General features: G+C 44.6%; 1 protein-coding gene and 1 long non-coding RNA gene across 4 annotated transcripts in view; one reads left to right on the top strand and one right to left on the bottom strand.

Moving 5' to 3' along the window:
* The window catches only part of LOC308198309, a 37,729-nt gene extending 30,622 nt beyond the window's left edge, over nucleotides 1-7,107 (top strand). For both annotated transcript variants that reach the window (XR_013953813.1, XR_013953814.1), the window contains 2 exons: nucleotides 1,646-1,733; nucleotides 1,817-7,107. This is a non-coding gene — a long non-coding RNA (uncharacterized lncRNA). The remainder of the gene's footprint in view (nucleotides 1-1,645; nucleotides 1,734-1,816) is intronic.
* The window catches only part of LOC308198300 (uncharacterized protein), a 240,330-nt gene that overhangs the window by 193,653 nt on the left and 22,827 nt on the right, over nucleotides 1-23,850 (bottom strand). For both annotated transcript variants that reach the window (XM_080600535.1, XM_080600534.1), the window contains exon 2: nucleotides 7,116-7,204. The gene's annotated coding sequence lies outside the window, so the exon portion shown is untranslated. The remainder of the gene's footprint in view (nucleotides 1-7,115; nucleotides 7,205-23,850) is intronic.

Genomic DNA, 23,850 nt, shown 5'->3' with positions numbered 1-23,850 from the left:
CACAACAATCCAGACTTCAGAGGGTAAAATAACTCCTTCCAGCTGAGCCTGGGCACAGGCTGAGGAACCTGTTCTTCACGAAACTCTGCTTGGGGGCCAAGTTACTTTGCAAACCAAACCAAACCAAACCATAAAAACATAACATTTGAGACCTCAGCTTCCTCCCATAGCACAGACAAGCTCTCACAGGGCTCAAGGATCTTTTAAGTGAACATAGCACAACTGAGGAAACTGCTGATGGCTGGGAAACACTGTCCCTTAGACAAAAAAAGCCAGAGTAAGAATCCCTCCTGCCTCTCACACACAGGACAGGCTCTTAAATAAAAATGCTATTTGTACCAGAATCCAAGGATAGCACCAAATCTCTTCCTAAACTACACAAAATCCCTTTTTTTTCTCCCTCCCAGCTACCCACTCCTTTTTTCTTCCTCCTTTTTACATGCTTCAGTGGGCCCCACAGGTTAACATTTTCCAGCTGTGTCCACTCACCAGACACTTATCCCTCAGCTGTCCGCTTCCAGCTCTGCAGACCTGACAGAAAGTGGAGTTTTGGCCTTGGCTCAGATGTTGCAGTGATAAGGACCATGGAAATACCTTCAGTTAAAATAAACAATATTGTATCAGCCTTTTCCATTTTAGGATACCCAAATCACCAAAGCACAAGCTCTGTGCTTTCTGTCTTACCTCCCTGCCTCACTGTAAGAAAGAGAGAGGGGGTCATATTCCAACTACGTTAATGCCCAGGATGAGGAGCCTCCCTCGATGGCTGGAGTGTGGTATGTTTTTTCAAGGCCTTTTAGAAACCAGGAAACACCATATTTACAACCTTTCTGGAGAGGAATTCCATGAGTGTGCAGCTGCAGCAGGTCAGCCTGCAACGAGGTCAGATGCACAGACAGTCTGTTCCCGAGGGCACTCCTGAGCTGGGGTGCTTGCCTTGGAAATCCAGCCTTGGAGATCTCTCCTCCATGAGGAAACTTTTTTTTTTTTTTTTTCCAGCAAGCACTTGTGGACCTTAAAATGCAAACTGCCACACAAACCAACTGGCTGTGTGTGATCTTCACCAAAATGGTGAATGACACCTGAGGACCTCATCCTGGAAAGTAAGAAAGAAGTGCCACAGTAGGCTGTTTTTTTGTGATATCCTCATCATTGGGAAAGAGAAAATAATTCGTCATTCCTTGGTCTGATGGTAACTCTATTTAGGGAACTCACAGCCCCTGCTGACTGTTTTTCATTCCACATGAGCTGACAAGAAGCTTAGTTGAAGCCATCCAGCAACTGCATAGATGAAATGAGATCACAGCTCACAGCCCAGTAGTTCCTGCAGGAGCCTATGGAAGCTCTCCTGCCTGTCCTAGCACATGAGGAGCATTTGGGAGGCTGAGAGCTTAGGATATGACTAAAGAGAATGCAAATATCTGATGAAACCCACAAACAAGGTAATGAAAGCTGAAAAATATTTAATTGAATCTCTGTGGCCTTGACTTACAGCAAAATGCACTTCCAGACTAATGTTAATAAATGAATCCCCAAAAAGTGTGAAGTGTGCTGCAGTGCAAAGAGCGTCAGTATTCTGACATCAGTAACATGATAAGGGCAGTAACTAGAAGTGTTTGAAACATTTGTTTTAATTTCCTTTCAGGTTTATCTAGAATGTAACCCTTTCTCCTCTGGTGGAGAGAGCCAATTCACTGCTGTGCTCCTCAGTGTGCAGCTGGGAAGGCAGAAAGGTAAGAGCTGTCAGCAGTACGGGACGCCTGCATTTGGCTCTCTGGACAAGGCACTGACCAAGTCATTTTTTTTCTCTTCTTAGAATGGAGATGAATTGTTCCTGCTAATTGCTGAACAAGATCACACCAGTCCTCAGGCCAAAAAGAGCTTTGTCTGGGGCTTCGGCAGCAACAGCAGGACAAGGGCCCAAATGAACAGCTCACAGACCTAAACCTGCAAAATCTGAAGTGAACAAATATTTAAAGAGAAATCAGTGAAGGAAAGCCCCTAGGGTAGGAACCACTTCTGGTTGCAAAGCTGACAGCACTTTCACCCTTGGGGAAGCAGAAAAGTATGCTGAGAACCTGGAAGGCTCCACGTTTCTGCAAAGACTGAAGAATAGCAAGAAAAAGGAAGTTAGATGCTGATAAGGTGCTTTAAAACTTATATTGAAGTTCACAGTTGTTGTAAACTGTTTTTTCTAAACCTTGCAAAGCCTCATGTTACTACATCTCTGCTTTCTGTAGTTCCCTCATCAAGCAGTGGTTTGGGCCGTTGTTTCTTTATATTCTGTGTTTGCTCTCATGCAGACGTCTGATTTGGGGCAAAATCCTGCTGTTCTGCCTGTTTCTCCTTTTCATCATGTCCTGTGAGTTGCTCCTACACAGTTTATATGAAGTAGACGTAAGAAGCTGCCTTTCCAAAGCAGTGTAAACCTTCTCTTCCAAGATTACCGAAGTACTCAGACAAGGTATGTTTTACAGCTTCCCTCTGATATGTTACTGCCATTTGGTTTGAGTCTGCTTACACTAATCACCCAGTCATGTCTCAGTGAGTACAAACATAAAGTGGAAGTCAGTAATACAAATATATTGAAAATGAATATATTGCACTTATAAAAGTAAATATTGAGCAACTTGAAACTTAAACATAGTCCAGAAGGCTCTGCTACAAACATCCCTCAGATCACGCCTCTGTGAAAGTCACCGAAGTCAGAAGCAACTGCAGAGCTGCACAGCTTTATATACAGTTTTTCTTGACACGATGCCAGGAGAGGGTCCGTTTGCAAATCACTGATGTAAACTAGGATTTCTGGCAACTCCAAAATGGGCCGGCATTATAATGCATAGCTCCATCTCCTCTTTAAGTGCGACAAACCTTTATGGGAGCTGTTGCTCTTCTACAAGTTACTTGTTGCTGTCCACAGCAATTGCCTTCCCCACACTTTCTCTGGAGAAAAAGTCCATCACTGGAACTGTACCTGCTTTTATCCTGAAGGTTAATAACTATTTTCTTTGCAAGAAAGCAAGTGTCTTGCCATTTTATTATTATTAATTTCTTTTGGCTGTAATCCTAAATGGAATAAAGAAAAGAGTTTTCATATACTAGATATTTGAAGGCTTTGAAGATTTCACTTCACAGAACAAGTAATTTTAGAGTTTCTGACAGATGGATTTTATGTGGTCTGAGGAAGAAAGGGCAGAGAGGCAGCAGCAAAGGGTACCATGCTTAGAGAGATATCCAGTTGTGCTGATGAAGCGTGTATAGCGAAAGGGAGAAATGCTGTCTAGGGTAGGGCTAATTCAGTAGGAAGAGATCAACACTATGGGCAGCATGCCAAGAAGTAACAATAAGGGATATATGTCTGGCTGCAAAATGGGACTTAGGAAATACATTTTCCTAGCATTGCTAAGTAGGTGTTTATTCATTAAGAGAGTCTACATCAAAAGATTCTACTGCTAGTTATGGTTTTAGAACTAAAGGTTTGTCATTTCAGCTCCCTGGTTTTGCAGTTTTTGCACATTCAGTCCCTCCAGTCCAAGAAAAGATCAGAAAAAACAATGAAGGATTGATTGTAAGGTTGGGTTGACAATGGGTAAAAGGTTGACAAGTAATTGGTGGGAAAAGCAATGACAAATAATGGCTATGCACGTGCAAAACAGTCTAAATGTCTGTCAGCATGACAGACAGACACCTTCTACCATAGAACTATGATGGTTAAAGACAGGGGGCAGTCTGCTTCTAAACAGAAGGGACAGCCAAATGTAGATCTGGTTTAGAAAATAAATTTACCAAAAATGAAGATGTGGAGATGTCCTGTCCTAAAGGAACATATAAGCCATGAAATCCCCTTCTTTGTTTAGGACACTCCAAACAGATCCTAAATTCAGCAGAGGTTTGAGTCCTCGCAAAAATACCATCAATAATAAAAAATCATTCTGAAGTTAAGGAAAAGCTGCTTGCTGAATTTGTTTCTTGATGAATTTGCTTGCTACCTCAATAGTTTTTTAATTAAATAAAAAGCATTAATTCTCCCCTGTCCATTCCAGCTGTGCAAGAGATGGAATGCAAACAAGCGTTAGTAGGGAAGAAGTGATGCTTTCACAGAACAACACTGGCGTGCCTGCTATTGCTGAGCAGACTGCTGCTGCTCCTGCTGTTATTCCCCAAAATACCATTTTGAAGAGGCAGGTTTTTTGTAAGAATGTGGTGGTCTCTCCCACCCCAGGTGAAGTTATCAGTAAGTTAGGCAGTAGCACATGGGAAAAGAAAAGGCTTCAGACATCTAAAAAAAATCAGAGTAACTATTATTCTTTCAAGGTAAAAATAGCCATGTTAGGCTGTACTTATCCTACTCTCCTTTTGATATCTCAGCTGTAATCAGAGAAGCAGGACCCTCTGCCAAAGTCCCTGGTATCTGGGGGAATGATCATTCAAGGTGACAAAAACTTAGTCCTGACCAAGTCAGGTGTCAGAAGGTGAAAGGCTGCATCCATTAACAACATGAGTTCTTATCTGCACTGTCATCCTTAACCATAGGGAGACATGGTCAGACCTCCCTTCCATCGGCACCTCAGCCAATCTTGCTGAATTATGTCTTCTGAAGTTTGAAAGCTTTTGTCTGCAGAGGCTTGACCCTCCACTAACAGCTGAAAGCTGGGTTTGAAAAAAATCAAGCCTTAAAATTCCAACTGGAAAGGGAATGTGAGCTTTTTACCTTGTCGTTTCACAGTCAAAGCACACAGCATTCAAAGAAAAAGCCATAAAGATGGGAGGCATGCAAGGGATGAAGAGTGAAGAGCTTTTCCCTTTTTTAAAATGAAGTAATTAGCTTAGTAAGTACAGGAGGAGGAGAGAAAAGAAAGGGAGATCCTTTTGTTAGGCATTTATAATACGATTCTCTCTCCTGCCAGGTGTGCTTGCAAGATGTTACCAGATTGCATACACTGATGAAGGCAAGGAGTAGGGCACCACTAAATTATCTCCAAAGGCACCCATCTGGGGAATCCTCATTTCTAAAAGCAGAAGATGTTCTGTCTGCATGCAGTGCATTTTTTTAGGGGCTGGCAGTCACAATGGACACTACCAGTTTTCCTGTAGCAAGCGTGGTTTTAAATAATGGATGGAAACCTTTGGTTACAATGGGCAGTTTCCCAGGCTTTTACAGCTGTTACGATTAGGACTTTGATTGGGATGGGACAAGGACTGAGGAGCTGGCAAGCACTGAAACAAACCAAAAGCCCTACAGATATAGAAGTTCCCATGAAGTAGTTCTGTGCATGTTGGATAATCTTTAGCTAAACAAATCTTCTATACAATAAAACTTCAGTGTATTCAGTGAATGCTGGGAATAACAATTGCCTATGTTCTTACTGTCCAGGAGCATAAACAAACAAACATAAGATTTACATCTCCCCTATTACCTTCAGCAAAAACCTCTTCTAAAACAAGGTCTCCCAGCCCCTGATTGCATCTTGAATTTCAATATTGCAAGACAGAGCTAGACCCTGCAAAGGGGAAGAGCTATGAGTAACTATTTTATGAGCTCCTTTCTCTTTGAACCCTGCCTCACACGCTGCTCACCAGTCACACGGCCTTGCCTCTGAGCTTCTTTGTCAGAATATAATGGGCAGAAGTTGGAAGCACAGCTCAGTTCATTGTAAGCACTGTGTAAACCTCCAGGGTAATTGAAATGATACATATTGCAGGAGTTGTTTGAATAAAAGAATATCCAAAAAGAAGAGAAAAGAGCAGAGCCAGCGTAAACTGCGTTGTCATAAAACCTTGAGGCCTAAAAGAGGAAACCTATCCTGAAGGAACATTTGAAAACCTCTTGGGAAAACTTCTTACAGGGACCCACATTGTATGGGGGAGGAGGGAAGTAGGTGAGTCTGTGCTAGCCAAATACAGGACCCGGCCGGGAGGCATAGGTAAGCGCACAGAGACAGCAGGAAATAATTACATTTTGGAGCCAGTTTTGCTGCAAGAAGCAAAATGAACTGTTCCTGAAAAGGGAAAGGAAAGGAGCCTCACTGATTCCTGGAGTGTGTGGGGCACGAGAAAGGATTTTAAAAAAAGAGAGATAGGAAGAAAGGATCTTCACTGCACCTACAGATCTTCTCCATTCCCTTAGCTGCTCCCTCACTCTGCCTTCCTGTACCTTTCTCCACATGTCCTCATGCTCTCCCTCTTACAGCCTCACAATAAAAAACTTTTTAATATTTTTGTTATCCCTATCACTATGTTATCTTCCATTTCATCCCCCTGCTTTCTTCCAGCTCCTCCTCTTCCCCCGCTTCATTAAGCTCATGGAAGTCCACATTTCCAGTCCACACTTCAGCGGTTGAGAGTTGAAGATGAATCAAATTAAAGCAATTTCAATAAAAGTTCAATTTGCCAAAAAAAATTTCTCTGTATATTTCAGGTGGCTCCAGGCTATGCAACTGTGTGGAACGTTTTGACAAATTAGTTTAGATATAGAAAAAAGGGAAAAGAGGAAAGTTTTGTTGTTTTTTTTTTTTTAAAAAGTTTCACCATTTTAAAAACACTGCTTGCTCCTTATTCTCTTTTTTGTCTGAAAGTGTTTGCTATCTGTTCTGCTTACATTCATGATACCAACCTGAAATTCCTTTACTTTGTACATGTCAGAATGTATTGTCATTTCAACTTTTTTTTTGAAAGAGACTTTGCAATTCACTGTAACCCAAGACTCCCTCACTTCTTGTTCAATCTCTTTGAATATTATCCCCTTCCCGCACATGGACCAAGTGCTATCTATGACTGGGATCTTGCCCCTGGTAACCCAACCAAGGTTACACCCAGGCTTTACACATAGCTTTCAGCACAGCATCTCTAAACACTTCCTGTTCAGTCAAGGTCTCATGCTGACTCTTACATTTTCTCACCTCCACCCTTTGCCCCAACCTTTATGGCACCTTGTCCTGTCAACACCAATTCAGAATAATGCAGCAAAAACCCCATTTTGACAGGATCCTCCAGGGGAAGCACATATTGTGAGGTTCTCTGATGCTGTTCCAAATAACTACAGAAATGTAGCATCGAAGAAATTGCTGTAAGATGAGTGCCAGACTGGTTAAAAATCATGCAAAAAGAATACATACTGTTAGTGGCTCTCTCTCCAGCTGTAGGAATACTTGAAGCAGGATCCAGCACAGATCTGTCCAGGGTCATCTTTCATTTCATTAGTGACCTAGGTGAGAGATTTGAGCGTACACTCAGAAAACGTGCATATGACATTGACGTGACTTGTTCTTGCTTTAATTTTCCACAAGTTAAATAAAAATAAAAATAAAACAACTCTGAAAAGCTATAATATAGAACTGAAATTCTTTATTGCCTTCTTTTTGGTCCTGTCTTTAAGGTCCCTGCCTTTAAGCACTAATGGAAGACACAGGTTCCCCAAACAGCCTTTCAAAGAATAGCTACTGATTTGCACTTGTGTTAAGTTTACATATTCAAGAAGTTTTAAACATTTTCTATTCCTTTTAAAGGCACAAAAGCATTTGTGTTTTTTCCCTCCTTCCCATTCTGACTGTAGAGGTCAGCTGATCTCCCGTTAACTTTCTCAAAAATATATTGCATGTCTCCAGGTCACTAGCTTTCAAATGACACCAGTTCCATAAAAATCTCATGAAGTCTTTCCTAAGAAAACCATTCACTCAGACAGTCTTGGGAAATCAGGACAGAGACTTAATTTTTAAAGTCTATCTAGCGTGCGGGGAGGCTGCTGGTCGGCAGCCCCCAAGGTTGCAGTCCCCCACGTGCACCACTGGCACACTGAAAGCAGTGGTGTGGGGATCCTGGCTCAGTCCTGCCAGCCTGCCAGCCTTACTGCAGAGGATACAAGTGATTTGGCATTAGTGATTCTTCTCATACAGGGCTCTAGCGCCCGTTTACTGAGGTACTTAACTGGCTATTTTGTGCTACTGCTTGGTGGGCTACACTTGCTCAACTTAAAGCAGGCACTTGAGAGCTTTTGTAGCTTGGGAACAAAGTAATCAGTACCTAGGGAGATTGGAGCCCCCGGCCTCTCGAAGTAGAGCTGCGAGGGAGCAAGTAACTACAGCCAGTATTTGGGAGCCAGACGTTCATCAACAAACTCGGCCTAAGCTTTCAAGTTAGTCTTCTCAGGGCAATAATTACTTGGTTGTAAGGAAAGGTGAAAAGTTGCCAATGCATTCCCAATTCCCATTTCATTTATCAGTTCCTTGAGCCTCTCAGCTCCCCTCAGGCATCCTTTTCTCTGACATTTCTGCCCTCAGCAACTTGAATATGCCTCCCAGGCACTCTTCATTACTACAGTAATGGCTAGGCATCCTCTCCTATTAAGTCACCAGCTTTCTTTGCACTCACCCCCCTCCAGCCCAGGGCTTCGGAGTGCTTCCTACAAAATCTCTTTACCCAGCACAAGCTTCCCATCCCTCTGGATTCTGCTCTCCTGCCCTCCCACCACCGAACTCCGAAGCTGTTAATAATGCATTGTCAGGTGCCCTGCGTGCTTCTAGGAAGCTGAGCACAACATCCTTAGTGCCTTATCTAAATATTTTATGTGCTAAACTACAATCTCTTCTCAAAACATTGCTTTACCAAGTCCTTCAGATTGCAGCTGAGTTTCTGGTGATGTTTTTAATGGCGAGCCCCCCAAAGATTGCTATTTATGTCACATGCTGCTCAAAAATAAATTCTGCTCTTGTGCTGCCTGCTTCTCATAGCGAGCGACAAGCTTTGCTGTTAGCAGCGAGCATGTAATCACACACTGTACAACTCAGCTTCAGCTGTAATGATTTCTTAAAGATTTTTAAATGACCTAAGTGGTGAATATGGGGGCATACGGACTGCTTTGTAATCCTGTTTGTCCTCAGAACATCATCGCTAAATGGTATCTGCGGCACCAAGGCTACCATTGTGATTATAGCCTCCATAAGGCTCTAACTGTCCAACAAAGAGAATTCATTCAGGTCAAAACAGTATTTGAATGCCATTATGGCTACAGGGGGCTGCCTGGTAGTGCTGTGCCGACTTGCTGGTGTGTTAATTGGTAGTCACAGATGTGGGCATTGAAAAGGAGCAGCTGAAAGTTGGGTGAAAGACAAGCTGACATAATTAGTGAGAGCTGGTGAGGAGATGGACACAGCCTTGCAGGCAAAAGAAGCTCCCCGCTTGCTACCTAAAAAAGCATCTCTGTCTCGGGCTGCAGGGGTCGCTTGCTGAATCTCGCTTCCATCTGCTTGGAAGATGGCTCTCCAAAGGTGGCAGACCAAATCCCGCGCTCAGACAAAACACGCCTCCTCTGCAGCACAAAGAGGAAGCTCTGAACAGAGGGAGAAAACAACTGTGAAATCCAATCTGAACCGAGCACAAACACTTGAGCCAGGAGAGTCCTTGGTGTAGAGACCCCCCGAGTACAGCTTGTTAAAGTGGTTTCCCTGATTACCTGAAGAGGCTACTCCATGGCACAAGATGGCATCTGCTCCCTGGGAGACCTGGTGATGGGGATCCTCCTCCACCACCCCTAGCTGGCTGCTGCTTCCAGAGGCTGCCACACAACCAGACCGAGGCCCCGGCCAGGCCAGCAGCTCCATGTGGACCGAGCTAAGGCCTGGGGGCAAACCTCAGCCTGTGCTCAGGAGAGAACACTGCAGCCCTAAGAGAGAGAGGTTCGTCCCATGCATTCACCCCCAGTGCTCTGCCTGTGGAGGCCAAGCATGTCCTAGCAGAGAGCAGGCTGCAGAGTGCAGGGCACGCTGGGAGGACTCTTCCTTTACACTGCACCTGCTCTCAGAAGTCCTTCTCACCTAAAAAAGTGGCCTCCCAGGCATGGGGCCATGGCTCCTGCCCATAGCCAGCAACCTCTCCCCGGCCTGCACAGAGCCTGGCTCCCAAAGCTAAGCCCTGACACTTACAAAGGAGTTGAATTCAACGTCAGTCACGTGCACATTCAGCAGAAATCAACCTGCTTTCTGAAGGGGAAGACATCCCAGCAATTCTCCCCCCATTAAGCCAACCTAGCTGGACTTCTGTTTAGCATACACCGTTTCTTAGGGAATTCTTCTCTCCTTTTCCCCATGCTCCACTTTACTTTGTCTGCAATTTTTTACTTCCTCAAGAGACTCCTTCAAGGGAGAAGCACCTACCAGAAAGAAAAGCCCATTATCAAAAGCCCAATTCTTGTGCAAGCTTGAAATTCGTATTAATAGGAATTGTTTACCTCCACCTTCTAGAGCAGAACAATCTCTGCCCACTCCATGCCCCACAGACCGGAGCGTCCTGCTGTACCCTGCCTTCCACTAGCCTGGCGATGCAAAAGGTTCTCCTAATCAGGACTTAGATCCCTCGTGCTCCATTTAAGCCCACTGCTTCTCCTCATCTCTACTATGGGCAAGGAAAATAGATTATTCCATTTTCTTTGAAGCAAAGCTTTTCCTGCTCGTAGGTATATCATATCTCCCCTAAGTACCCTCTGGTGGACCAACTACCTCAATCCCTTCAGCCTGTCTTTACCAACCACGTTTTCTGTACTTCTGATTGTTGCTGTCTGTCATCTCTGCTTCCTAACCAGGCAATCCTAACCTTGAATTATAGTATCCCAAACTGGATACTTAATTCAAGTACCAAGTACAGCAAAAAAAGTGTTGTCCGTGTTTTACTGACAATGTTATACATCTATATATATGCTCATGCACCTGCTTCTGTTATGATGCCATCATGGCTTTGAGTCACGGCTCTGCAAAGTTGCTATCTATATCTTTGTTCCCCATTCTACATTTGTACAACAGATTACTCATAAAAAGATGCAGAAATTTGTACCTTGTTCTCACTGAATTTCATTTCACATTTTTTCACACCAGGTTCCCAAACTGACAATAAATACCATTTTGAATTCTCTGCTGCTGAGCCTGGTGCCCACAGGCTCCCCACGCCTGGTGCCACCTGCAGGTTTAACTAGCAGACACTTTCTAACAACAAACATGTTGTTACTGAGGTGTTTACAGGGTACAAGCCTCATCCCCTCCAAAGCCCACTCACACACCACAGCCCCACTACAGCATGGGTTACCCAAGCACAGCACTAAAAGCTGCCGCAGCAGCACTAGAGCTCACAAAGTCAGTGGCAGCCTTGCTTTAATGCTCCTGAAAACTCCAGCCAACCTTCACCTCCTCTGCAGCACTCTGACACGGGGCCCTGATCCTACAAAGTACTCCTCTGGCATGAACTCCCAGGGCACCGGTGACCCTCCAGAGATCCAGCAAACCAGGGCAGAGGTCTAGTTGATGGTAGTTGCCCTGAAACTGTGCTGCCAAGGTTAATTAGCAGTTTAGCATTGACAGGTCTGTAAGTGGCCTTCCTGATTAAGTCCTTCCCAAGCCTGCGCAATCCAGTCACTGCAGATGGCAATCGACACAAACGTCTGTGGAGCTGCAACCAGTGCAAGGACATCATTTCGCTTGTGTCACTGGAAGAGCACATTTCTCCAGGTCATACTACAGGAAGGCCTCGAGCTTCATCTATGCCTCGGATATTGAGGCACACTAATCACCTCCTTACAGAAAATACACAGATATTATTTATGCATTTGGTAAAATTTTATCAATTTACAGCAATCAAATTAATTAGCTAAATTAATTCCTGTTAATTTATTTACATTGCCTAGGAATATTTTTTGCATGGATAGCTCCATTAACCACAACGTTACATTTCAGAGAAACACCAGCGTAGAGTTGTTCGGTTACAGATCACATTTGGGCTGTAGTCTCCAGCCACAGGGGATTCGGCTCGCTCCGAAACCTTGGAAGCTGGTATCTCACAGGTGATTCACTCTCCCAGGATTTCAGTCTGCTCAGGAGGTGATCGTTCCCCTTGAAAAGCTAGCCTTAAAGCACACAAGAACTAAAAAGAGAGGCCCCTTTGTCTGACCCAACCAGGACAAGAAAAGCACAAACATATTCAAGTGCAGCAAACCACAGCTGACCCCTTTACTCCTGCTGGAGCCCCCAACCTTGGCTCCCCCCTAGTTGTTGTTGTTTGTTTGTGGTTTTTTTTTGTTTTTTTTTTTGTAGAAATTACTCCACATTTTCTCCACTAACAACTTAACTTAATAACTGAAGTAACTGCAAGTTAGTGTGCTGGTTCTTCTGTACCAAAACTCATGGAGTGCCATCTCTGCCATCAAGGGGAAAGGAGGTTACGCTACCATGTTGGTGCCTGCTTTATGAACGCTCTCCCTGCTCCTCTCCTTCCCTTCCTCTCCCTATCACACTTATTTTCTTCAAGTGCTTCATGGAAGCTTTTATAAATAACTGGACATATTCATTCTAACAAGCACTTTGGCCAGTCAGATTCATTTCTGTATAACCCCTTGCAGTGCTATTCAATAAAATGCGAATAATTACCATAGCAACTGCAGCATGTGGTACATATGGTGCCTCGGAGAAACAAAGCATTTTCTTTCTTTCTTTTCTTATCCTTAAAAAGAGAGCCACATACATTAGTTCTTAATACAAAACGATGTCTTACAGTGTTTATTAGAGGGGGGAAAGGTTTCCAAATGGAGTTCTCTCTCATTCTGCTTAGAAGCTCAGACAACCAATTCCTCACACATCCCCATCCTCTAATCTCTCATTTCCTCGTGTTATCAATGTGCACCTTTTTGCAAAATGAAAACAATAGGTACTTAGACAACAAAGTCCCCTGATTGCATGTTCCTGTGCTCTTATGGGCTAGATGCTACTGAAGACAGACAGCACAAAGTGAAGTCTGTTGAAATATTGAAAGACTAGATTAAAACTGAAGAGTAACTGCCCTCCAGAGCTGCTTTGCTTATCCCCTGGAGGCTTCCTCCCTCTTGGCAGAGACAGCCAAACTATAGAAATGAAACTGCATCCAAACTGCTGCAGTGTACATCTCATGTCCTGGGCACATCTTGTTGTTAACACCAAGGTGCAGAACTGAGCAGTGCAGGAGTTGTTTCACATGCCCTTGGGTGGCACCACAGACAGCAGCACCACCCAGGAGCTGGACTGAGAACCATTTGGGTCTGGTAACTGCAACGGACTTGTCTTCCTGAGCCAAGGTTTTTCTGAGGTGATGGTGTAGTAGCTTGTGAGCCTGACTGGTGGTCTCTGAAGATATCATCCTGTTGCCCATACAGATCGAATCATATGCTTGTATGTACATGGCGCGGACACCGAGTTTTCTAAGTGTGTAAGATCAGTGCATTCTTTGCAGATCGGTTTCTTCAGCTTACAGCTCCAAAAGTCAAATCACATCTCAGTCACCATATTCCACAAAGGAGCTCTAAAGCAGTTTAATTTTTCAGCATCCAGCTAGGAGGAAGAGGGATGGTGCTCTTGTTGATCCAGCCTGCAAGTTATGTATCTCTAGTAAAGATTTTCTCAGCCTGCAAGTGTTGTGATCCTGCTGAATTCAGAAGGGCTGAGCTAGTGCTACCCTGTGCCAACAATATACTTCCAGACACCAGGAACTAGGTCATCTCCTTCACACCATCACCCTGCAGCAGGCCTTATTGCCCAAAACACGTCAACCCACCCTTGACTGAGTCTCCCACCAAAGCAAGCTGTCAGGCTTACTGCCCAAAACTAGCAGATGCCAAGGGATTCCGAAGGGACACAAACCATCCCTTCGAGGCCCCAGCACTTCTGTACCAGCCTTTGTTTCCAGTTAAATCTCTCCTTGGTCTCTCTCTTTGTTGTCAGCCTTTCCCACAGGACCAATATCAGAAAAAGGTTTCCTGTAAGTGCAGACACCTTCTAGCCTCAAGCTGAGGAGACTGAAAAGATGCACCACGCATGCCTCCCTGCTGCTCCGCCTTCCCCTGCTGACACATCCCTCCCTGAGCTGCACTGAGCCTGGCTCTGCAGGAGGATGCAGCAGCGTGGGCGGGGGAGGTAATGCTGCAAGCACAACCCTTTTCCTGGGTGCCCTTTCTGTCTGAGAGAATGAATATGCCTAAGGATTTCCCCTTTCTTAGCTCCCATACACCCAGGACAGTCCCAGATGATTGGATTTTTGCTTTAAGATTCCTTTTGACAATATTAGCTCTAGAGATCTGTAAAGCTGGCACGAGAGAGAGGTTTAGTTACACCTAGCTGTACACAGTCTTGCACACATGTTGCACATGGAAATGGTCAGCTGTGGTTAGGCAAATGTTTTGTCTGTTTCCAACCTTTGTTTTTGTGATCTATTCAAACTGAGTTGTTAAATCTCCAGCAGGCAGCCAGCAGTACTCATTCACTGCAGTCTTCAGCCATCAAACCCACTTGAAGGAGGCACACCTCTTGAGGTGCTGATCAGCAGATGCAAGTGGAAACAAATAACCATTACTTTTCAAAATGGAGTTATTGGTTATCGTTTTCTCCTTGATGAAATAAGGCTGCAAGCATGATAAACACAAGCTCACAGTTTAACTAATAGTGCCTTCAATGAATACAAAAGAACCCCTTCGTCTTCTTGGGAATGTATTATTTCTCCAAAACTAATCTTGGACTGGGATAACACGACTTGTTTAAACACAACTTTCTGTCAAAAATCACCCTTCTCCGCATTTAGGTGAATCTCTTCGGAGCTGTTCTGCCACCACCCAGCAACAATTTTTCAGACCCAAAGCCACTAGAGAGCGCCTCTTCCACAGCGATGGGACAAGCACTGCCAACCTGCCGGCGTGAGAGACTATTTTGCTGAGAAGTGGAGAATTCAGTGACATGGGGAGTTATTATGCACCATTCATTTCCTTGTAATTTAACTCTCAGTAACAAAAGCATAATGTATAGTCTGGTTTACTGGGCTGATTTACAACACTTTAAGTGAAAAGACGATTTCCTTCTCCTCTTTTCATGCTGACATCAGCAGATACAGTGCGTATCTCGTAACGTGACATTGCTGTAGACAGAGCAATGCAGAAAAAGGCCCTAAGAGGTTGTGGCACCGCGAGCAACAGCTCGGGAGCCAAGAAGCAGGCCCAGTGCCACAGGAAAAGCCACCAGCAACACCTCCCCAAGGCAGACCGACAGGGAGCAGAGCAAGCACCCTTTGCGGCAGCCATGTGGTTTGGCACCTTGTCACAGAGCCTGGTGTCTCAGACCAGGCGGTGTGAACTTGCCTTACCCTGTGCCAAAACGCTGCCCTCAGTGACCTCCCTCTTTCTGAAACCCAAAGTCTCATTTTGTTGTCTGGGCATAGGAGGGAGGAGATAAATCATACTCAGATAGGGTTGTTGATTTTATGGGACCACGTCAGAGCACCATGCTCACCCCAGATGTACCCACAAATTCCCTTTGCTTCTCCAACACATGCAAGAAAACTGGATAAGACCTCAAGGCGCTGTTACCTAGACTTACAAATCCCAACTGGTACTTTTGTCTTCTGACCCTAATCTGAAAAACCTATCATTGTAACACATCTTCATACAGCCTCAGTTTTTGCCCTGGACTCCTTAGCCCAAACCTCTGTAGGCATCTCTTAAGTTTGTTGTTGCTGATTTAACAAAATAACACAAAAAAATCTCGCTTCCACAGACAGGAAAACAACATACTTTCTGCCTTGATCAGAAGCACTCCCTTTCTACCCAAAGGTGAAAAGCAGAGAAGCAAATGTGAGGTACTAAGGAAACAAAATCTCACAAGTTTCCTTGCCTAGCTTGTATGCATCTTGCAGTTCAAAACTGGTCAGAAGCATGTGACAGGGACACCAAGAGTGGTGCTTTTCAGAGTCTTGCAGCACTGAGCAGGGGGGATTGCCCCGTGAGCTCTGTAAACATGCACACCTGCAGCAAACGGGCATGTGGTAACAGGGAGGTGGCAGGGACACAGGGGCCTGCTCTCATCCTCTTAGGCTGTCTGTGGTACTTCAGGGAGTAACAGAGACTCCTTTACTTTCATCTGAGACAGCAGGGAGAACAAAGGGCAGATACAACAGTTTTTGCTCAGGGAAGACATGGAGATGGACAAAACGTCACTGCATCTAACCTAAGGCAAGAGCCCTGGCGTTTCTGGAGGGACACAGCAGCACAGGGTTCCAGGAGAGACTTGTTCCTGAGACACAGCACCTGAGAATGACAGTCATGACAGAGGCACCACTTTTCTCTATGCCAGCCACGGAGCCTGCTGAGGAATGAGCTGGCATGGTGCCCGCTGCTTTGCAATGAAAGAGGGCTGAGTGATGCCATGATAATACTGGAAGCCACCATTTAATTCTCAAGCAGTTTTCATGATTAGTAAGATGACCTACCCTGTGAGCTTTTGTTCAAAAGAGTGAGACCTGAAGGCAAAACATTCATTTTAGTTAGCAAAGAAGTTGAACAGTGAGCTTTAGGTCTTTACAGATAATGTATCCAACGCCTACTCATGAGGAGAGGACTGACACAATGTTCCCTAACAGAATGCACAGACGCAAACCTCAAAAGGCCCTCAAACCTCTAAAAATCAGGAGTTCTTGCCTGACTTCTATGCACCATGTAGCCCAGGACAGGACTAAGGACACCACAAGGAAAGCACTGTAAAAAGCAATGTACTACCACAGCACTGCTGCCCAGAGTCACTTCCTTCCTCTTCAGGATTTACTGTAATTAGCAAATCCACAGGATAGGTCACCTCAGCTGGCTAGCAGTGGCTCCTTCAGAGAGCCTGGTAGGAGGCAGAGGGGAAAGGAGCCATTTCTTCAGCTGTTCAGCTCCCAGGTGGGCTGTGTGAAAGCCAGCTCTACCCTGAAGAGTTCCCAGTCTGTAGGCTTGGCATTAAAAGTGCCCTTCACGAAACAAACTCTGTATGCCCCTCATACACAAATAAACAGAGTGGACAAAGCACAGTGCCCCAAAGCAGCAGTAAAGGAAAGGGGATCTTCCACTGAAATGACTTTTTTTAAGAGCAGCCAGGCATAAACAATAGTGGCTGTGACAGCCGTACCAGCTGTGGGAGGCTGCCCACCGGAGGCACAGTACCTGCTGGACAAGCCTGTGCCTGTGGGTGCAGAGGCTCGTGGGATAACTTGGAAGCTCTCAGGACAGTCAGTAGTGGAGACAGTTTGCAACAACAGTATTATATTATAGACAAAAATAACCCCTACAGGAAGATGTGATAAGAAGAGATGTGTCCAGAAGTCTTCCAGCCAAGTGGCTTGCTTCAGATAGCAAAGTAAACGTGTAGACATGCCCAAAGAATGGTAAATGGACTTGAGACCCTGCTGCAGTGTCCCAGGCTAAGCTCCTCTGCTCCTCATTTAACAGGTACACTGATAATTTCACAGCTGTGAACCACAGTAAGAGAAAAGGAGCAGCTGGTTACTCTGAAAGCACCAGGAATCCCCTCCACTGATTCCCTGTCCCTGGCATTGTATTGTCCCTACCTCAGCCTGTAGGTAAATTTGTAGGAGCAATGTATTACAGCAAATGCCTGGATTTCAAGTAAGTCTTTCACCTTCACACGCATTATCAAGGCGATTACAAAGCAGCTGGGATGTCTGGCTAATGTTTTGGTCAGTTCATTGGGACCTGCCCATAGCTTCTTCCCAGCAGACAAGAGCAGCAACACACCACAGAGCTCTGCGACTGGAAGCTCAGCCACATCCACAGCCTCACTTCTGGAGCCATGTGCAAATCTGGAATAAGCAGGTGAAAATTTCACTGAAACCAACACTGCGCACTTGACAGCGTCTCTGGCAGCCTCGGTTATGGTCTACTGAAGTACTTCAGTCTACATCAGCCACAGCAAAGATTCAAGCTTGGGTACCTGCCTGATAGCTAGTGAGGAAATGCGAACCATGCCAGCTTAGCTTAAAATGTCACAAGTCCTGGTCAGCAGCTAAGATGGTTACTATGAGCAGAAAAATATACTTTATTGCCATAACTCTATAGTTTATCTAGGTGACTCATAACTTCAATATATTTTCAGGTACATTTGAGTTCACAACGAAATATGAAAAGAAAACCAAATCCTATATAACTCCCGAGAGCTTAAGAGACTTCATGAAAGTTGCAGACTCACTGGGCACTGACGGCCAAGTATGCCCTTACTAAATAGACCAGCAAATACCTTCTGCAATTCTTCTGAGTTATGATCATGAGAAAGAACCCACAAAATAAAGCTTTTTAATCACTCCAGTGTACATAAATTCTAATGAATTCCCTCATGAAAAATTCAGTTAAGGTAAAGCTGGGTTGAGAATGTGTTCTGCCTTAACATATGACCAGTATATATGGTCCCAATGCTTTAGAGTTAAAAACAAAAAATCAGTCAGAAAAACAAGGTCCACAGGAAATCCCAGAACTATCCTACACTGTTATTACAAGCACATATTTGGCAGATAGGGCCATGCTTTCAAAATGGGTTGGCATTACTGAACTCTTACTTCCCAGCTAAAATCCAAATCACAACTTGTTAGCCACCAGAGGTATGTGATTTTATTTCCCAGCTTTGATTAGGTGACTTACAGAGCTAACATACACTGCCCAAATCAAGTGCTCTGCGCTTCAACATTTGCACGTTATTAAACACCTTATTATTTGTATAGCTCAAGTTATTCAATTTAATTTGTATCAGTTAGCTCTATACTTCACAGTGTGAAGGCACAGTTAATTCTTACATTTCAAACTGACACAATCAGAAACCTTAGTACTTTTCCATGAACTCACTGGAAAATAATGTCAAATAATGAATCAATGCGAGAATTTCACAACTGTTTGTGAATAGGAAAAAAGAATCGTTAAATTATTTATTGAGAATTATTCCCTTCTGTCTCCCAAGAAGCCTTCTAATAGCCATAATGTGCTCAGCAAGGGAAGCTGCAGAAGTGTTTGTTAAAGTCGCAACATGGGGCTCGGGGCTTATTTTTGGCTGAGAGACCCGCTCAGTTTCTGGGCAGAGCAGTTATTGTGCGGTTTTCCTCACTACAAACTGAGCCTGGGACCAGAGAGTCGTGCCCAATTCCTGCAGTTCTGTTTAGGATCCAGGCAAGCAAGAAAACCTCTACAACCCCCCTAACTGCCTCAGCAAAGCACAGGAAGCTGAACTGCCTTCAGTTTAAGAAGTAGATTTGCACAGGTGCTAAAATGAGTAGGAGCTAGCAGGAATACCCTGCTCGTCATGCAGAGGGAGGAACTGAAGGTAATCCTCTCCCCCGGCTGTTCCGATGCTGTGGTGCTAATGGGAATATCAAGCAATACAACGCATTTTGAATCTGTGAAAGATTTGTGAAGGTCAACATAAAAAAATATCAATTTTTCCCTACACATCCACCAAGCCAGTCAGTTCATTATGGGGAGCTATCAGGATGGTCAGACATAATTTCATCTTCATAAATCCATGCTGACTAGTCCCAGTCACCTTCTTGTCCTCAATATTTTAAGGACAAGATTTCAGCGAGACCTGGACAGGCTGGAAAGATGGGCAGGAAGAAACCAAATGAGGTTTAATAAGAGCAAGTGTAGAGTCCTGCACCTGGGAAGGAACAACCGGACGTATCAGTACAGGCTGGAGAATGACCTGCTGGAGAGGAGCTCTGTAGAGAAGGACCTGGGGATCCTGGTGGATGACAGGTTGACCGTGAGACAGCAGTGTGCCCTGGTGGCCAAGAAGGCCAATGGGATCCTGGCGTGCATTAAAAGAAGCGTGGCCAGCAGGTCAAGGGAGGTGATCCTCCCCCTCTACTCTGCCATGGTTGGCCTCACCTGGAGTACTGTGTCCAGTTCTGGGCTCCCCAGTACAAAAAAAGACAGGGATCTCCTGGAAAGAGTCCAGCGGAGGGCCACAAAGATGATACAGGGCCTGAAGCATCTTCCCAATGAAGAAAGGCTGAGAGACCTTGGTCTGTTCAGCCTGGAGAAAAGAAGACTGAGAGGGGATCTCATCAATGTGTATAAATACCTGAGGTGTGGGAGACTGAGAGATTTGGCCAACCTGTTTTGAGTGATTTGTGGGGACAGGACAAGGGGTAATGGCCACAAGACGGAGCACAGGAAGTTCTGCACCAACGTGAGAAAGAACTTCTTCACAGTGAGGGTGATGGAGCACTGGAACAGGCTGCCCAGGGAGGTTGTGGAGTCTCCTTCTCTGGAGATATTCAAGGCCCTTCTGGATGCCTACCTGGGCAGCCTGCTCTAAGGAACTTGCTTTGGCAGGGGGGTTGGACCCGATGATCTTTCAAGGTCCCTTCCAACCCCTACAATTCTGTGATTCTGTGATTCTGTGATTCTGTGATTTTTGTCAGGGAAGGAAGCAAATGCAAACAGGGAGCTGATCTCTTAAGCAAGATTCCAGCTTTACCCAAGCACTTTTCAGTCAGGTCAATATTAAGTTTCATGCGATAGCTGACACTTCTCCTGAATTTTGTGGTTTTAGGCCTTCTAAATAATACATTTCTATTAAGATTGCTTTAAAGGGCAATATATATTAAGTCTTCTCCGTTGAGAAGAGTTTGCATGGAAACCATTTAAATTCTGCTAGAATAAATAATTCAAGCTTTCCTTTTTTTTCTTACATCCTAAGAATATCTTAATGTGAGTGACAACTGAGATGTCCCTGTAAGGTGAAATTTTTACCATGCAAATCCATAACTATGTTTGCAATGCTTTTAAGATGCTGTGTAATCTGTTTATGCGCTCTGTGGGTTTTCCCCACCTGAAAGAATGGGCTGAGTGGAGATGATCCTTGTTAGAGATTTTAAATTTAATTCTGTCACCCGTGTTACGTATTGATCGGTGGCGGAATTTTACTGTAGCTATATGGTGTAAATTGTGAAATAAAGAGGTAAATAGACAGGAGTGGACCATGATCTGAAGACAAACTACCACAGACATAAGGAGCATAGGGATGCTCTAGCTCAGCAGAGATATACCTCCCCCTACAGACTGCTTAGGAAAACTTTCGGTATTGTTTCATGCACAATGGGTCATCAGACCTATATTTTTGATTTCTGAACATCAAAAAATACTTAGATTAACTTTGTTGCAGCCAGGAAAAAAAGGGGAAACAGAGGGGAAAGTTCAGTTTTCCCATCATCGTGAGTGGAAGTAGCTGTAAACCTTCCTTTCATCAGCTTCCATTTAGCAGTTTGCCCCACATCTCCTGGTATTTGGTGCTGGTATTTGGTGTTTCACCCTTATTTTTGCCATCATCTTTCCCATCACAAACACTGGTCTGAGAGAATGGTGTACGGTTTTCCACCCAAGTCAATAGAGAGTCAGAATAACTTTGTGTCTGTCTGTTACACGTGACAGGGGTGATAAAAAAAATTACTAGTAACCCAGAACTAGATGCCACTGAAAACCCCAAAATGTTGCTGAAATTGCTTTGTGTCAATCACATTCCAGAAATTCAGACCAAAGGGCGGAGGTTTCCTACCTCCATCCTTCCCAGGCTTTCACCAAGGGAAGGAAAGGGAAAGGAAGGGAAGGGATTCTCCAAACTCAGTTCTGAAAATCCCAAGGTCAGAATGGTTCAAGGATGGCTTGCTTAAGATACGAAACACTTTAATTCTTCCATTATCATAAAAATAAAAGTTTTGCCACAATTTATGCCTTTACCCAATTAATCCTGACAATAATTAAGCTTTAAACATGGCATATCAGATCCCATAGGATTCCTTCCCCACAGAGGAGGGTGGCGAGCCCCAGGAGCTTTGTCTTCCCTCCAGCTCTCTTGCGCCTTCACCCCGAGACAAGGGCCCCGTGCTTTGACGCTCCAAACAACACCACGCACCCACAGAGCATAAGGTGCTGCCAGCAAGCACAGGTAGTTGGGGCATCACAGATCCTTGTGCAGCTCTCCCTCCCTGGCACCAAAGGGTGTGGGAGAGGTGGGGATCCTTATGAAAACCCAGCGCTAGCCAGACAGCTCAGCTTCGCTACTCCTTCAGGGGTAGCGCAGTCCCACGGCACAGCCAGAGTTAGACTTCAGCCCGTCCTAAGCCTCAGCTTACCTTTTGTTGACTGCTATTTTCAATTTTTTGTTGGCAACCACAGTTATCATTCAGATAAAAAGCATAAAATATACTGACACAAAAACATGGTACAACTATTTGCCGTTTGTTTTGCTTTCAGAAAGCATGACTTCATTGTCAGCAACTTTTCAGTAACACTGCACAAACACTGATGTGTCCTGATAATATCAGAGAGAGTACAGGGGCAAAGCATGTCTACTGTTTGACACCACGAAAACCGAGATGTTTCATGGAGCCATTTGCATCATTCATGAAAGATTTGAAGTGAAGAGCACAATTTCTTAACTGTGTCTTAAAAAAAGCTGAAGTTTTCTCTGATTTCTGAGGAATTTCACCAGCTGATTTTCTTCCCTAATGAAAATTAGGAATGACAATAGTGTTTTTCCCCCAACTTTTGGCCACTGATTCAGAAGGCATTTAGACCGATATAGGAATCAACCACAAGTAATCTCCCAGACCGCTTAACAAGTGCTGAGGCATTTAAATACCTCCCTGAAGAAAGCTTTAGGCCTCATGGGCAAGAACCACCTCTCACTTGGAGTACAAAATACCTGGCACAGTTACCCTTACTACTTTAATGACAAACAGGAGATGGAAAAAATTGGGCCTTATCTTGCAAGAGTAAACTCTTTTCAGTTGCTGTCTGGCACCTTTCAGGATCACTTTGAAGATTAAAAAGAAAAAAAAAAGTCACTTAGCCAGCTGAAGTCTGCCCAGTTCGACAGCTAAATCTGGACTAACTCCATTGATTTTGGTGAAGTAATCTTCTCTTTATACTGCTTTAACAGAGAGGTTCTGGCCCACGATCATCTCTAAAAATTTATCCTTTTCCAACTTAGAAGAACAAAAAATATTTGGGAGGGCAGGGTTTTAAAAGTAAACAAAAAGAGAGAAAAGAAGAGAACATTTGGGTGAAGAGAAAGTGGGAAAGGGATGAAAGAACATGGAGACTTTCGAAAAGACTTGCAATTGGATTAAAATGATGATAAATGGAGGTGCAGCACAGGGGTCAGGCTCCTCTCGATAACAGGATCTGAGTGCTCTCAAGCAGTTGGTGTCTGTCAGTTACGTGGGAGCCCCTTTGGTCTCCTGTGACCAGAGTTTTTCATCGCGTGTTTCTGACAGGATAAAGCAGAGCAGCTAAACAGGATAATTCCCACATTCTGCTGGGTGAGTCATTTCCCTCACGCTTTTGAAAAACCTTGCAGGCAAAGGGGAGCCGTGCTGACAAAGCAGAGGAAGTGCACTTTTCAGATTTCACAGGGCGCCTGGTTCAAACGTGTGTCGCCATGACAGAGAACACCTGCACCGCGGCCCAGCCGCAGCCTGGCAAACACAGGAGCCCGCTCAGCTGGGGCCCTGCTCAACACGTGGGCCAGGCGGCTTTATTCCTTGGTTTTATTTTATTTATTTAAACCTTCCGGGCAGTGGGATGACACCTTCAACCAGTGCATTCTGCTCTCTCATTATACAGCAACGTGCAATGACTTAATTAACGAAGCTGCCCAGCGCAGACACAGCCTCCCCAGCGAGGAGCCCCGTGGTGCGAAGGAGAACAGGTCCGGCCTGACGCCGCTCGGCACAGCTGAACGGGAGCACGGCGGTACTAACGGCGCTCCTCGGTGCCGCTACAGCATTAGGGCTGCCATCGAGAGCCATCTGAGCGGCCAGTGAGGTTGCTGAGCCTGGTGATTAGCAGACTAATTACCCCCTGTGGTTCACAACTCATTAATCAAGAATTAAAATAATTTCTGAGAGCGGTCTCAGGTGTGTAGGGAGAAGGCTGGGATAGTCATTCTGAAGCCACTTTGGGCTACAATTTGAGCTGAGCCTGGAATGATATCTCTGAACTGTTACATGCTTTAGCTCCTGCCAGAGCCCTGAGCTCTC

Source organism: Anser brachyrhynchus (assembly GCF_964034855.1).
Source record: "Anser brachyrhynchus genome assembly, chromosome: 7".
In the NCBI taxonomy this organism is placed as follows: Eukaryota; Metazoa; Chordata; class Aves; order Anseriformes; family Anatidae; genus Anser; species Anser brachyrhynchus.
The sequence above is the reverse complement of the archived record's forward strand: the minus strand, read 5'-3'. Positions and strand labels throughout refer to the sequence as shown.